The sequence below is a fragment of the Brachypodium distachyon genome, chromosome 4 (genome assembly GCF_000005505.3).
Source record: "Brachypodium distachyon strain Bd21 chromosome 4, Brachypodium_distachyon_v3.0, whole genome shotgun sequence".
NCBI lineage: Eukaryota > Viridiplantae > Streptophyta > Magnoliopsida > Poales > Poaceae > Brachypodium > Brachypodium distachyon.
The window spans coordinates 995025-1009608 of NC_016134.3; the positions used below are offsets into that span (position 1 = coordinate 995025).

General features: G+C 45.5%; 3 pseudogenes; all 3 read right to left on the reverse strand.

Moving 5' to 3' along the window:
* Positions 1 to 3361, reverse strand: LOC100836711 (annotated as a pseudogene).
* Positions 3362 to 6624: 3263 nt separating this feature from the next.
* On the reverse strand, positions 6625 to 7913 carry LOC100837025 (annotated as a pseudogene).
* Positions 7914 to 10322: 2409 nt separating this feature from the next.
* LOC100837331 lies at positions 10323 to 14475 on the reverse strand (annotated as a pseudogene).
* Between the last annotated feature and the right edge of the window lie 109 nt (positions 14476 to 14584).

The window sequence follows — 14584 nt, forward strand, 5'->3', positions numbered from 1 at the left end:
TCTAGTCACGCTCTGCCACGTGTTTTAATTTATGCATATACCAATTACAAATGACATTTATTTTATAATAGTAAAAATTTTACACACTTCAAGCCCTCGTCGTTCTTCACCGTCCAGCGATCCAAACACTTGGACGAAATCTGACCATTCATTTATGGGCTTTTATCCGACGGAGCAGCTGCGGGGAAATTGAAAGCCTCACCTTAATTGGGCTGACTGGGCCATGGGGACGTCCGGCTCCTCAGATTCATGGAAAATATCTCAGATTTAATACAATTTTATACTAAATTAATACAAAATCTGAACGAAACATACGTGACGGAGGGAGTAGATACTACCCGTCGTCATAATCCTCATCGCTGTCGTCTGTCCTGATGATGAAGTCATTTCTACCGAAGTACATGCGGTCCTCCTCAGGTATGCCATACACCCAGTGCGCAACAAATTCACTGTGACGTAGCATACGCTCGCTGGTGTAGACCTCAACATCGGCAGCCGGATAGTAGTCGTTCTCGTATAGTTCTTCCCCGCGGATCATCTTCTCAAACTCCGCCTCTCGCCCATGGAATCTCTCCTGAGCCGGGTGCACGATCTTGATCCCTTCGTGCTCGCAGAAAAGGCAGCGGACTGGTTCTGCCATACAGATGCACATGGAAACGGTACATGATAATATATAATGGCAGATTTTACAAGCACTTAATTTTTTGAACCTTCGGTAATTGAGCAACGCAATGTATAAACGTATCCCAAGTTCTACCTTGGCTTCAGAAGGAAGCTGTCTAGCGAATTTTGGTTTAGTTCCCAAAGTTAGATTCTGATGGGCTGATTGTGCTTAATTATTTGCGAAAATGTCTAATTTTCAGTTGCTCAGTCTAAGCAAGCCGAATAACAAATAAATGGTTAGTTGTGGTTAGAATGCATCATAAAATCATATGTCTCCAGACTGTTTGTAGTAAATCTAGTTAACTAGTTCATCGTTAACAACCAGAGTTGACGTAAACTGTGAAGAGTTCCCAAGGACAGTGACCATCTATATATCATCTATCTGGATTGCAGCACATGATATGAGCATCAGAACGATAAATGAAGATCCATATCTATCTGATGGAAAAAGGAATCTTAAACAAAGGAATATAGGAGCATGTATACCAGCGCCTGGTGGTGGAAAATCCACGGGGCAACACAGAAGGTGGCCATCCCGTTCGTCATCGTCGTAGTTGCTAAGCTCAGCAAAGAAGAGTATTGGGGCTGAAGAACATGTGCCACCGCCAACACTCACCAGAAAATTGGCATGCATGTGATGGTAGTAGTCAATATCAGGATGCTTTCCCAGCTTCATGATGAACTCTTCGCGGTTGTCAGGACCAGATACCATTTGATTCACACCACAGACCACATGAAGCTGATAGGAGTATCCCTATGAGATGGCAAAAAACAAGCGAATCAGCAAGTTATTGTGGCATAGAATTAATGAAAAAAATAATTGATATCTTCTCAAACAAACATATTTGCCCTCATAGCACTACTTATTTGAATATTATCCTACATCTTCCAACAACAATGCTTTTCCTGCCACCCAACAGTTAGGCCCAGAAAAAATTCACTCAGGCAGTGAAACAAATCATGGTCTTGTCCAAAGCCAGTTTACATGGTGGCAACAATTCAGCAGGATAGTTATAAGAATACATGAACTTTCTGGGCTATCATAAGAAGAACCGCATAGCGTGCAGTCAGGGTGATAATGAATCGATGCAGGTCCGTAGAAAGTTCCACCAATTATTTTGATCATGTAGGTTTTTTGTACCAATGGAAAATGTGAAGGTGTCTGAGTGATAAACTAACTCACAGGATTCTGCTTCTCATATCTGCTTAGTGCAGCCTTGACCTTTCTGAAGATTTTCTTATGAGCCCTTCGCTGTTCCCTTCCATCTGCCATGATGCCATTGAACCGTCGTGGAAAAATGGAAGCTGGCTGCTGCTGGAAACCTTGAGAGGAGAACTGACGCTGGCTACCATCTTGCAGCAGTGACAAGACTACAGCCTCTGCCGACATCGCATTGCACGAACTGAGGAATCCTGCTTGGGCATCAGGCATGGGGTGCCAGGCCGCAATGGCAGCAGCTCTGAAAGCTTCTTCCTAGATGCTGCCGCATTGCTTTGTCTCGACCAAGCTGAGATCTGTCTCGAGCAGGCGCCGCATAGCTTGATGGGCGCTGAGATCATGGTCATCTGTGCAGAGGAAGGAGACGAGTCCGTAGAAGGACCGGGCTTCAATCCGCATCAGGCTCAAGGTGCCTTGGATGTCGAGCTCGTCTAGTCGGCTCAGTGGCGGGAATGCGGCTTCGTACCAGATGGTGTTGACAATGATGTTGGTTACAGGGTCGAATGGGCCATAGCAGTGGCCGGCTTTGAGCAGGCTGCGGTGGTAGCGAGACGGAGACCCACCGGCCGGCGGCGGAGGCATCCTAGCGAGCGCCTGCAGGTAGAACCCATGGATCGTGTCGAGGAGCACTCGCCTCAGTGACCACGAGTGCTGGTATGATGTGACCTTGATGGCCTGCTTGCCGCGACCGGCGGCAAGCTCCCATGGCCTGACGAGGAGGGCAGTGGGACTGGGAGCAGGAGGAGGAGGCACAGCCGCCGTCTCCTTGACCAACGTCTGGAAGCTGGAGATGATGCTGCGGGGGAAGTTGGCCTGCACAGCCGAGAGCAGGGAGACGGCCTTGTCGAGGCCGCCGGACAGCGCCAGCCACACATCGGCGAGCTGGGAGGGACGCGGGTGCCTCGCGGCCACCGTGGCGCAGCGGAGTGCCAGCCCGAGGGCGCCGGCGGTGGCGTCGGAGCCCGCGCGGAAGCACCTGAGGCCGCCGCGATCCTCGACGACGATGCGCGCGGCGACGAGGGGGTCGGCTTCGGCGAGGAGCAGGTACCTGATGGCCTCCCAGTCGGCGAGGTAGGGGAAGAAGCAGGTGAGGAAGGCGACGAGGCCGTCGAGGGAGCGCCGCTCGAGGTAACCCCTCCGCCTGGGCCCGTCGGCGGCGTCGGCCAGCGCCGAGGCACTGTCGACGGGAGCTGCCGTGGCGGCGAGGAGGGTGTTGGCGATGATTCTGGAGACCGGATCGAGCAGGCCGACGCAGATCCCCTCGTCGAGGAAGCGCAATTGCACGTCGGAGCGCCACCGCACGGTGAGCCGCTCGAGGGCCTCCTTGTAATGGTGCTGGATCTTGGCCAGGAGGAACCCCCTGTCGTGCTCTCTCTCCTTCTTCCACGGGGCGGTGTCGTACTCCAGGGCCGGACTGTAAACGCGGAGGCGGCCGGTGCTGGCCTTGGGGCAGAGGCTGGCCATCGCCGGATCGATTTGGTTAGGGACTGGAAGGTACTTCGGCAGAGAATTTGCTTTTTTTTTTTAGGGAAACACGGCAGAGATATGGATGGGCCAGATTTCGTTGGGGTATCGGCCCAATTCATGGCCTCTTTTGGGCCATAAAAGCCCATAGGCCCTAGAATACATCAGTATTATTTAAATAAAGCACAACAAAATGAAGAAAACAACAAAGGGTTGCTAATAAACACAGGGAAATACATATGAAGAGAAAACAGTGAAGTATACACTCCGTCCGTCCCGAATTAACTGATCTATACAAATTCACGTCAGTTAATTCATAACTGAACTGAGGGAGTAGAAGAGAAATGGTGAAGGATGGCTCATGCATGCCCACTGTAGTTTTTCTTAAAGAAAAAAACAGCAAAGAAAGAAACAAAAAAGAAAAAATTGAAGCATATGCAGGGAGGTTGAAACCATGAGACATCCTAACAAGGACGAATGAACGCAGCTTGAAACAATTAATGTGTTGCTCAATCGCATAATTCAAATACAAACATGCATAACATATAGTGGTAGATCAGACACACGAATCATTAAACCAACATGCATGGAGGGGCTCTCAAATAGTACTAAGCTAAGCTAGGGCGCGCACACATAATGCTCCACGTACGTACTGGGAAATGCAAACTTGCACCCTAAATCTGGACCTTGTAAACCACGTTGAGATCCGTGAACTTGCACGCGGCGGCGGTCGGGCCGGAGACGGTCGAGGAGAGCGCCGGGGTTGACGCCTCCGTCACCGACTCCAGCAGGCGCACCACGCGTTGTCTCGTTGACTCGAAGGAGCCCTCCGTGTTGTTCGACCGTGACCAGCACGTGTGTGAGCGCGATGAGGATGCCAGGCGGAGGTCACCGGCGAGGATGGGGAGCGGGCAGAGGTCGCCAACGAACCCGAGCTCCTCCAGCACCGCGCCGCTGCAGCACAGCATCCGTCTCCAAATCGAGCCGCCGGCAGCAGTTCCCCTCTCTCTCCCAGGTCCGGCGGCAGCTCCCATCTCCCTCTGCCGCTGTTCGACGCGCGGGCGATGGGCTACAGCGAGCCTGCACCGAGTTCGCCGGCGCGCGAACTCCGGGACTCTTCCAGGCATGGCGGCGCGAACCCCATGACGGGCCCTAATGTCTAAAAGTTAACTAGTGGCAAACAACGCCTAAGGGAGAAGCGAGCCCAGAACGGCCTAGCTTGCTCCCAACATTCTCTCATGTGCCCGCGACCGGCAATGACAAATTGTGGATTCCCTGTTCATGCAGCAATCAGTTCAACCTTTTAGACGCTCACAGCCTGCTTGATTCTACAAAGGGTCTGCCCTTCGAAATATTCCGTAAGACTATAATCTCAGTGTGAGTTGGTTTGGATCTTCGGATCAAAGAACGGCCGCAACTTCACGGTCACGCAAATTTATCAAAGGTCCCAAATCAACCAATGTGTTAATCAGATCATACTGACTAATCACGAGCCATAAATATCGTAGGTTCGAAAAATAAGAGCACACATATGGTACTGCAGAAATCACCGGTTTACCAAGTAAAAGAACTAAACAATCCTTGAGGCCTCGTTTGGTACTAGAGTTTTCTGGTTATTTGGTAGGAAGAATTTGGAGGAGATTTTACCTAGTTTTCCCTCACAAAACACTCCATTTTTTATACCAAATTAAAATACTTCTCATACTAGTGTTTAAAAAAAAAGTGTTTTGGGTTTTTGAGAGTTTCGGGTGCACACCAAATCCCTTCAAATACCAAAACACTAGTGACTAAAAAATACACTAACACCAAGCAAGCCCTCAAGAGTAAAATGAAGCAAGAGTTAAACTGCCTGCGGAAACCAAGAACAATGTCACGATAAGATCCCAAGTCTCAAGCCTTTGAATCCTCACCATCATTGCGGTTCTGAGAAGAAATGCCACCATTTGAACTCAAGCGCCCAGCTGAAACATGAGGATACGGATCAAGTACAAGACACTGATGGTACTTTCACCATAGGTCTGGCAAATCCTAGAGTTCCTATTAGAGAAAAGGGAAATTTTGAATTATCATTATTCTCTTTTCCTAATAAAAAGAAAATGTGCACAGCACAAATCTATCATGTTGTTCAAACAATCAGAAAATATAAAAGAAATTGAACATTTGCAGTGTATGGTGTAGGTGACATTTACCAACCAATCGAAACCTACTAAAGAATGGAACTCATTATCAAAGGTACAGATACGCAAATTGCTTGACAACAAAAAATGTAACTCATAATTCCATGCTCAGTTAGTAAGAATGCTTGGAAGGACCTATATGTGTAAGTCTGAAATACAAGTTAAGGCAGGAATCATGGCATAAAGTGTTTTGCAACCATGCCCAGTTCAGAAATCTAGTGCATCTGCATAAACCTTGACGAATAATTAGCTCTTATCTGATGTAAAACAAGTCAAAAGTGGACTACTCAAGTAACAGCAGAAATAACACACTAACAAGACAACTTGCACAATTAGCAAAATGAACAAAAGTACACAGCTATGCGTAAATTGAAATATGTGATCGGAATAAAAATGTATTTATAGGGGAGGTCATCCATGTGTGTTAAGGGAGATAATACAACTAACCCTTCTGTTTCAAGAGATGCTAGTTTATTGCAGAGGAGATTAAAAGAATTAGTAAGCTATATCAGAAAGGAAAAACATAGATAAATTAGACGAAATCTAAACCTTTACCTGATCCTGTATAGCTCTAAGGATACTTTCTGTTGCTTGAGTCGTACGCTGTAGACAGGTTAACTTTATTATTTTGGCATGTTGCAGGAACACTCGCAAAAGATCTGGCTAGTAAATTTTAACACGGTATACCTCCATAATAGTATTAAAGTTCTTCATACAAGCAAGTAAATTTTCCATATCCCGCATCTGTGTCACCCAATTAAGACGGCGGATGGGCCTTGGCAGCTGGAGTCTCATGCAAGACATGTGTACAACACTAATAAGAGTGACTTAAACATCATTACGTCCTCTCCTCTTCAAATTATTATAGACTATTCAAACTTAAGCATGGAAACATAACGTATGCTGACTTAAATTTAGATAATCATATTCTCTAAAGAATTACATGATCTGGAAAGTTTGGAAATATTTGATCGATTTTGATGCCTATTTGTTGAGACCCGTGTCGTAGTAGACCATAGATTCCTATCCCGTGGCGTCGTGCAGATTCCTATCATATAGCAACTCAACAATTTAATAAATTTCCAAAATAAGGAATTTGGGTTAATGTAAAATTGAATTCAGCCAACGTACAATTGCATCCAGCTCTCGTCGATAAATTTTGGTCCACTTATTTTCCAACTCAGACAAATCGTGCTTCCATGCCTCCCACTTCTTCAATTCCCAGCCTTCCCGTTGTTTTGTTTTACGCACAACGCCAGCCTTCTTGTATGCATCTAAACATACAAGTGACTTCACACACATGTAGAATAGCATGTTGTCAGGCTTGTGGGGGCTGAAATCTAACAGCTTTTCCATCTTACACAGTTTATTATTGACATTCTCCCCAAGCAACTCATAGGAATATAGGTAACCATCAGTGTTGCACCATTATCTTATCCCCAAAAACCAAATTTGGACCGGGAATGTAATCTGGTGAGCACTGAATATTGTACTTCTGGGTCCACCTTTGCTCCACTTTGTTGTCAAGAGTCCAGATCTGGAGCTTACCAACAAGCCTTCTGGGCAAGGAAGGACAGATTTGAGCAGTTGCTACACATATCTTTCCATCAATCTCCCTTATCTAGTACAGACGAGGACCACGACCTGGACAATCTTCAGGTATAGCTGCTGGCAGTTGTATCAGTGCAAAAAGTTCTTCATTGAGATCAAAGGACATGATTGCATGCTGCCAGCTAGCTACCATGTCTTCAGCAAGCCAATACATTGTTCCATCAACATTGATTGTTCCAGAGTTTTTCACACGGTTCAAGCTTAGAGCTCCTGGAGTTCTGATATCTCTCCATTTTTCGTCACCAAGCGTGTAAACTTGAATGGCGTTGAATCTTTTGTTATTATGTGGGCGATGGCGACCCTCATCACAATCACCAAGGAAGTGTATAATCTTGTATTCTTATGTTAAAGGGTGAAAATCCAAAGCTGTAGAACAAGAAGTGATCACCCCTCAAATTCTTCACAGGTTTCTCAAGATGCAGGCATTCACCAGTTGCAAAGTTAGCTATCTTGATTGTTGACGTCTTTGTGTATAAGCAAAGAAGCCCATTGCATGAACCACACATGAAATCATCAGGGCCAATCACTGGCACTGCGTATGTCGATTGTGACCCGGCTTCATCAATCAAGATAGTATCTGCAGGGTAGGGCTTCCCTGAAACCGACTCTTGCGGAAAGAATAGTAAGGCACAACACCAACGCTTGCAAACACCAACGCACCTCAACAAAGTGCTCACTGGAAGCCTGAAAAATACCCGCTCGATCAGGTCTTCTGGGAGACAGTTTATGATGCATTCCTCGTTTGTTTGCTTCTTTAGTTTGGTTTCCTCGGAAACCATAGTAAGCACAGGCTAGGTCCCAAATCCTTCAGCAAACACAATAGGGAGAACTGCATTTAGATTACGATTAACATAATTTGCAAGCAAATAACATGAAGTTTAGGCAAGTTTGAAAACATCCTTAGGCTTTATCTACTAAAAACTGTTAAAGGGTGAATATATAAATCCATATACATATGATGCATGCAAAATTGAAAAATCACGCTAGTTGAAACCAAAAGGACGGTGAAATGCCGGCCATAAACATGCATACATGAAATACGAAGTGGCTCACGACCAAAATTTGCAGCCGGAATCTAGCTACACACCTAAAAGGCAATACTCTGCAATAGCAAATATGTGTGCATTGGTACAATGATCATACAACTCGGAAAATCGTTACACTGAAAGTTTGGACAAATTAGGCTAATAACAAAATCTGGGATTACAAGTACAACGACATAAAGATCCAGATCAACCAGCAAATCTACATCAGTGCCAAACTATATTGGTTGTAAACAGTATTTTCTGCCTCTTCTGTAAGTTCAGAGCCTACAGTATAATACACAAGAAGCCTAATTTAATACACCCCCCTCTCCAAACTCAGAAGGGCAAGATGGTCTTTTTACCTTTTTCTTTTTTCTTCCTACTCTTTACTTCGACCTGCCTCTTTTCCCTTGAGAGAGATATCCGTTGATTCAAGAAATGCTTCGACGATCCCTCCGGTTAGAATGTTCGGAATTGACTCTTCTACGACGCTATGAAATTTCATCACGATCCAACGGTGAAATCTCTGGCCAATTCCAAAATACCGAGTGTTGTTCGGATTTCTTGAAGCCGTGCGTGATAGTAAGATGTCCACATGTTTCTCACTGATTCGTGCAATATTTCAACGATCCCTTTGGTGAGATCGTGCGGAATTTTGTCTACTATTGCAATGTGAAATTTCATCGTGATCCAACGGTGGAATCTTCAGGAAATTTTGAAACTCCGAGTGTTGTTTGAAATTCTCGCGACTGTGCGGGACAGCAACAACATACTACTTGTTCGCACGTTTCCTGATGCCTCGGGAATAGTTTCGCCAATTCCTTCGGTCGGATTGTGCGGAATTGTGTCTGCTACCACAATATGAAATTTCATCGCGATCCAATGTTGAAATCTCCGGAAAACTTCGAAACACCGAGTGATGTTTGGATTTCTCGTGTCCGCGCGGGACAACACGAACATCTGAGTTGTTCGCCTGTTTCCCGCTGGCTCGGGAAACTTTTCGCTGATCCGTTCGGTGTGTTTGTGTGAATTTGTGGCTACTACTGTCTCGTGAAATTTCGTGAAGATCCAACAGTGCAATCTCCGGCAAATACGAAAACACCGAGTGCTGTTCGGAACCGGGCGGAAAAGAAAAAATGATATATTGTTTAATGCCCATCATGCCTCTTTTTATGAAGGGGTACGGAGTGATCTGAATCGTCTATGTGTTTTTCGTAAGAGGAGGGGGGTATATTGAATTAGAGGTGAATACACAAATGTCTAAATATCTCGCTGCTGCAACTTGAGAAGAAGCAAAACCAGTAAAGGCACAAAATGATACAGTATGAACCAACGGACAGCAAAGCATACTCGAATCGCTGTCTAGCCCAGCAGAAAGAATTTGAAAAGATTTTCTAAATTCCTTAGGCCCCACTTGGAAACCTGGTATTCCCTCCGATCCAAATCAGAAGAATTCGAGAGGTCCCACATCTTTGTTTTTTCGACAAAGAGGCGTAGTGTGCTCTTGATATAGTAAAGGAGAGGTCGATCTGAGATCGACCACAGGAAAGAAGGAAATTCAAAATGGGAACAAGACACAGAAGAGCGAAGAGGAAAACACAAGAAAAGCTCTCATCCCCTCTACCACCTCGACGCCCGTTGTTCCTTAAAAAGAACAGATAAATGTGGCTAGCTAGACCATAGCTGCATGTGGGAGATCATAGTTGTTTTGGCTTTCATTTCGCTTTCTAGATTATAAGCCAACCAAGTGCAAGTTCTTTGTCTGATTGGCTTGCCTTGACTGCTGCTGGACTGCCGATCGGCTTGAGCGTCGAGGGCTCGATCATTCTCACAGCTCCCCCCCTTCTATGATCGGCAACCGGAATCTCTCTCTCATCACTCTTGGGCTCCTCAATGTAACTTTGTACTATAGCACACTTTTGTAACCGTTCAGATATATATAAACGAACAGAACTGTAACTGCGTGACATGTTGCTCTCTCACCGTTGAACAAAATTACAACCCATATACTACAAGGTTCTCGGCTTCGAAATATACTGTCAAATTTCAATAGATGTTCGCAGTGGCAAGATCAGTTGGTTCGGACCAAAGATTCATGTAAATCTGCCGTCACGAAAATACTTAAAGGTGTCAAACAAATAAACATGTTAACCAAATCACACGGACTAAAAACATGCCATAAATATTATAGATTCAAAAGAAACATAACAACACATATGGAGCTGCAGAAAACAGTCGTTTACAGGGAAGACACCTAAACAGTCGCTCGAGCGAGCTAAGAAGAATGTCATGATAAGCTCTAAGGAATAAAATAAATAACCCAGTGGGCGCACCTCAGCGATTTCCATTAAAGAAACCGCCCCACTGTACAAATAGTTCCATGCGAAAGTAGAAAAGGAAAAAGAACAGACTAAGGGGTCTGAAACAGGGACTTGTAACTTCTTCCAGCATAGCACGCAGGCCAGCGTGATCATGAAGCTGCCATATAGCGCACCATAAGCTCTAAAGTTTCAAGTCTCCATATCTTCGTTGTCACCGTGATTCTGTGAAATGATGCCGGCATTTGAACACCAAGTACCCATCTGAAACATGACAAAGGGTCAAACACAGAACTTTGGGAACTTCCATCAAAAGTCAGATAAAAGCTAGAGTTCTCATTACAAAAAATAGAAAGGCACAAGTACATGCACATGCGACAGCGTGTGATCCTGTCTCGCTTTAAGATTTGCGCAAGATTTTTTCCCAAGAAAATGGACATCCTCATTTTTCGAATATTAAACGGCTTTGATTGGACATTCTACCCCCACTCACTCACTCACTCACTCACTCACTCCTAGGAAATAATTGCGAGGAGCAGAGCATGATTGCGGGACCGGCGAGGTCCACACTCCCACTGCGCGCGCCTTGCGGCCTCGCCCGTGTCAAACTACCTGTGCGGCTGCGGGTGAGGACCGCACAGCTTGAACTGGAGCGCCTGTGGGCGACCGGTCCAGGGACGCGAAGAGATAGACCCGCCGGCAGCCGGCCCCTGCAACTCTGACCATTCCTCCTTCCCCAATTGTCTTTTCAGTGGCCAGTTCATTTCCCCATTTGGATTTGAAAAAGATCAAGAAGAAACCAAGGAAAATTAATGAAAAGAAGAAACAAACTCCTCATCTCACCGACTCTTCGTTTGCTTGGTGTTGATGCTTGTGAAACTTTAGCTGAATTGTCAATTGATACACCGGAGAGGATTTCGAGCTTTGCTCATTGTTGAATCTTTCTTTCCAGATTTTTGGAGAAAGGGCTGAATGAGGCAGGGGAAGCGATCAGGTAACAGCGGCCGATTTCCCAAACCCAGATTCCCATTCCAACCCAAGAAAGGCCCTTAGTCCTGAATTCCTGATGTCCAAACACACCCGGATAATGAAGATCCACAAGGTAGAAGGTGTAGTAATTCCACGTAAGAAATTCTAAACCAGCAGAGCTCGACGGTGAAGGTGACGAGCGTGCCTGCGAAACCGTGGTGCTCGACGAGCCTCGTAACGCCGACGATCTTCTTGGGCAGGAGGGCGAAGTTGGCCAGCGTGAAGCACCATGCGACGTCAACCTCGACTCCTCGAGGCGCTCATACTTGGTGGTCAGAGTCAGCCTGGAGGTCACCGCCGCCGACATCACGAACAAGGCCACCGGCAAGTCGCAGCTGCCACGCCGGCTATTAAGAGAAACTATTTTCCTATTATGGCAGATCTAATCCAAAATTGGAACAAATAACATGAACTACAAACCTATTGGGGAAAGGAACATGAATAGATTAGCATGACCGTAAACCTTTAACTGAACCTGTATACAACTTTGTAGCGTACTGAAGATGATATCCATTGTCTGATAGATAGCCTGTAGACATGTTAACTTTATTAATCTAGCATATTTCAAAGCTAGCAACAGTCAATAGTTCATGTTGGCTAGTATTGTAAGCCACAATACCTCGCATATATCCTTATACTTGTCCATACGAGCATCTAAATCATCAAAATCCCGCTTCTGCTCCACAAAATTAAGCCGCCGGAGGGACCTTGCCTTCTTGACTCTCATAAAAAAACACTTGTTACAACACTAATTAAAATGCACTTAAACATCATTATGTCTTCACTCTTCAAATGATTGTCAATCATTCAAACTAAAAAGTTAAAGAGTATGGTAACTTCTATTTCGATACATAATTAATTACCTGATCTGGAAAATATGGAATTATTTGACTGATTTTCAAGGATGTTTGCTGACGAGTCACCTCATCCGGTATTCGTGGCAGCAGCAGCTTCAATCTCAGAGCCATATTTTGTGAAAATTCCTGTGAGAAGGCAATCAACAATTTGTCAAATCTTCCAGAATAATTAATGCTCGTGAGTCATGAAGGTTAATTACAGTTCCGCCAACAAACCATTCTCTCGCGCTCCAGTTCATAAATATTGTTCCACATTTCCTCCTTGTTGCGACGCTTGTGCTCCCACGCCTCCCACCTTTTCAATTTCCAGCCCTCCCGCTGTCTTGGTATACGCACAATGCCAGCCTTCTTGTATTCATCTAAGGATACCAATGACTTCACACAGACGTAGGACTTCATGTTGTCTGGCTTGTGGGGCCTGAAATCTAACAGCTTCATCACCTTACACAATTTAGTCTCAAAGTCGTCCCCGAGCAACTCATATGAATATAGTTTACAGTCACGGCGTTGCAACATGATCTTATCCCTGTGAACCAAATTTGGACCCAGAATGTAATAAGTTGAGTATTGAATATTGTATTTCTGACTCCACCTTTGCCCCGTCTTGTCGTCAAGTGTCCAGATCAGCAGCTTACCATGAAGCCTTCTGGTCAAATAATGACTGGATTGAATAGTTACCAAGCAAATCTTCCTATCTATCTCTCTGATCCAGAATATAGAGGACCGCCATGTGCACAATCTTCGAGTGTTGCTGGCAGTTGTATCCGTTTAAAACTTTCGTCACCGAGATCGAAGGACATAACAGCATACATCCAGCTAGCTATCATATCTTCAGTCAGCCAATATATTGTTCCATCAAGATTGACCACTCCAGAATTTCTCACACATGTCAAGCTTAGAGCTTCTGGAGTCCTAATATCTTTCCAGCTCTCATCACCAAGCGTGTAAACTTGAATGATACTGAATTTGTCGTTATTTTGGCTGTGACCCTCAATGGAATCACCAAGGAAATGTGCAACCTTATATCGTTTTGTCACCGGGTGAAATCCAAAGCTGTATAGAGAGAAGTGATCACCTTTCAAGTTCTTGATAGGTTTCTCAAGATGCAGGCATTGACCAGTAGCAAAGTTAGCTATTTTGATAGTTGACATCTTTGTGTATAACCCAAGAAGCCCATTGCATGAACCAAAAAGGAAATCATCAGGCCCAATCACTGGCACTGCATGTGTCGAATGTGACCAGTCTTCATCAATCAGGATAGCATCACTAGGGTAGGGATTGCATGAAACCGACTCTTGCAGAAAAAATAGGAGGGCATATCAGGGCGCGTGCTGGAGGTGCGATGTGACAAACCGGGGATCGCGGATGAATTTTTTTCATTGCTTGCAGACACCAGTGCACGTCAACAGAGTGCTCACTGGAAGCCTAAAAAATACCTCCTCGATTAGATCGCTCGGGGGGCAGTTTATGACGCATTCCTCCTTTTGGCGCTTATTTGATTCTGCTTCCTCTGTGACCATAGTAACCACAATCTAGCCTGCCAAGGCAGTCTAGGTACAGAATCCTGCTGCGAATTGAAGACACATTACAAATATTGCAGTCAGGCAAAGTACTCAAAACCTATAAGCAAGTTTAACTCACTGCAAAGTTTTATCTTTACTCACTGAAAGATGTCAATCGGTTGGCACGGTACAAAAGAGTTGCTAGAGGAAGGAATCAATGATCTCTCAATACATATGCCCGGACCCGGAGCAAACATCCTCCATTTTTACCGGTAACCTTCTCGTTTTAACCAATCTACAGACAAAACAGATACTCCTACCCAATAGATATCTAGGCATCAGGCGGTCGTCTGAACTATAGAAGACCAACGGCACGCACAAACCACAATTAAAACCCTAGCCTCCATTACTACGGGTGGAGGAGAAGAAATCAACCAACAATGAGAAGGGGGAGACAGATTACCCCTGGGCGAAAGGGGCGTCGAATGGGACTCACGAGCACGATCAGACGAGGTCCGCCGCCGGCGCCGCCATGTGAGGGCAGAGAGCTCTCGTCACCCCAGCAGGTCCTTTTTTTTTTGACCAGTTCTCCCCACGACCCCACCGTGGTCTGCTCTTCCTCGGTGCCCCGGAAGTAGAAGAAGAAAGGAAATGGGTGCTGGGCTGCTGGGGCAGCGAGAGGCGGAATGGGTCACTGTCATCCACGGAGGCCCAGCACA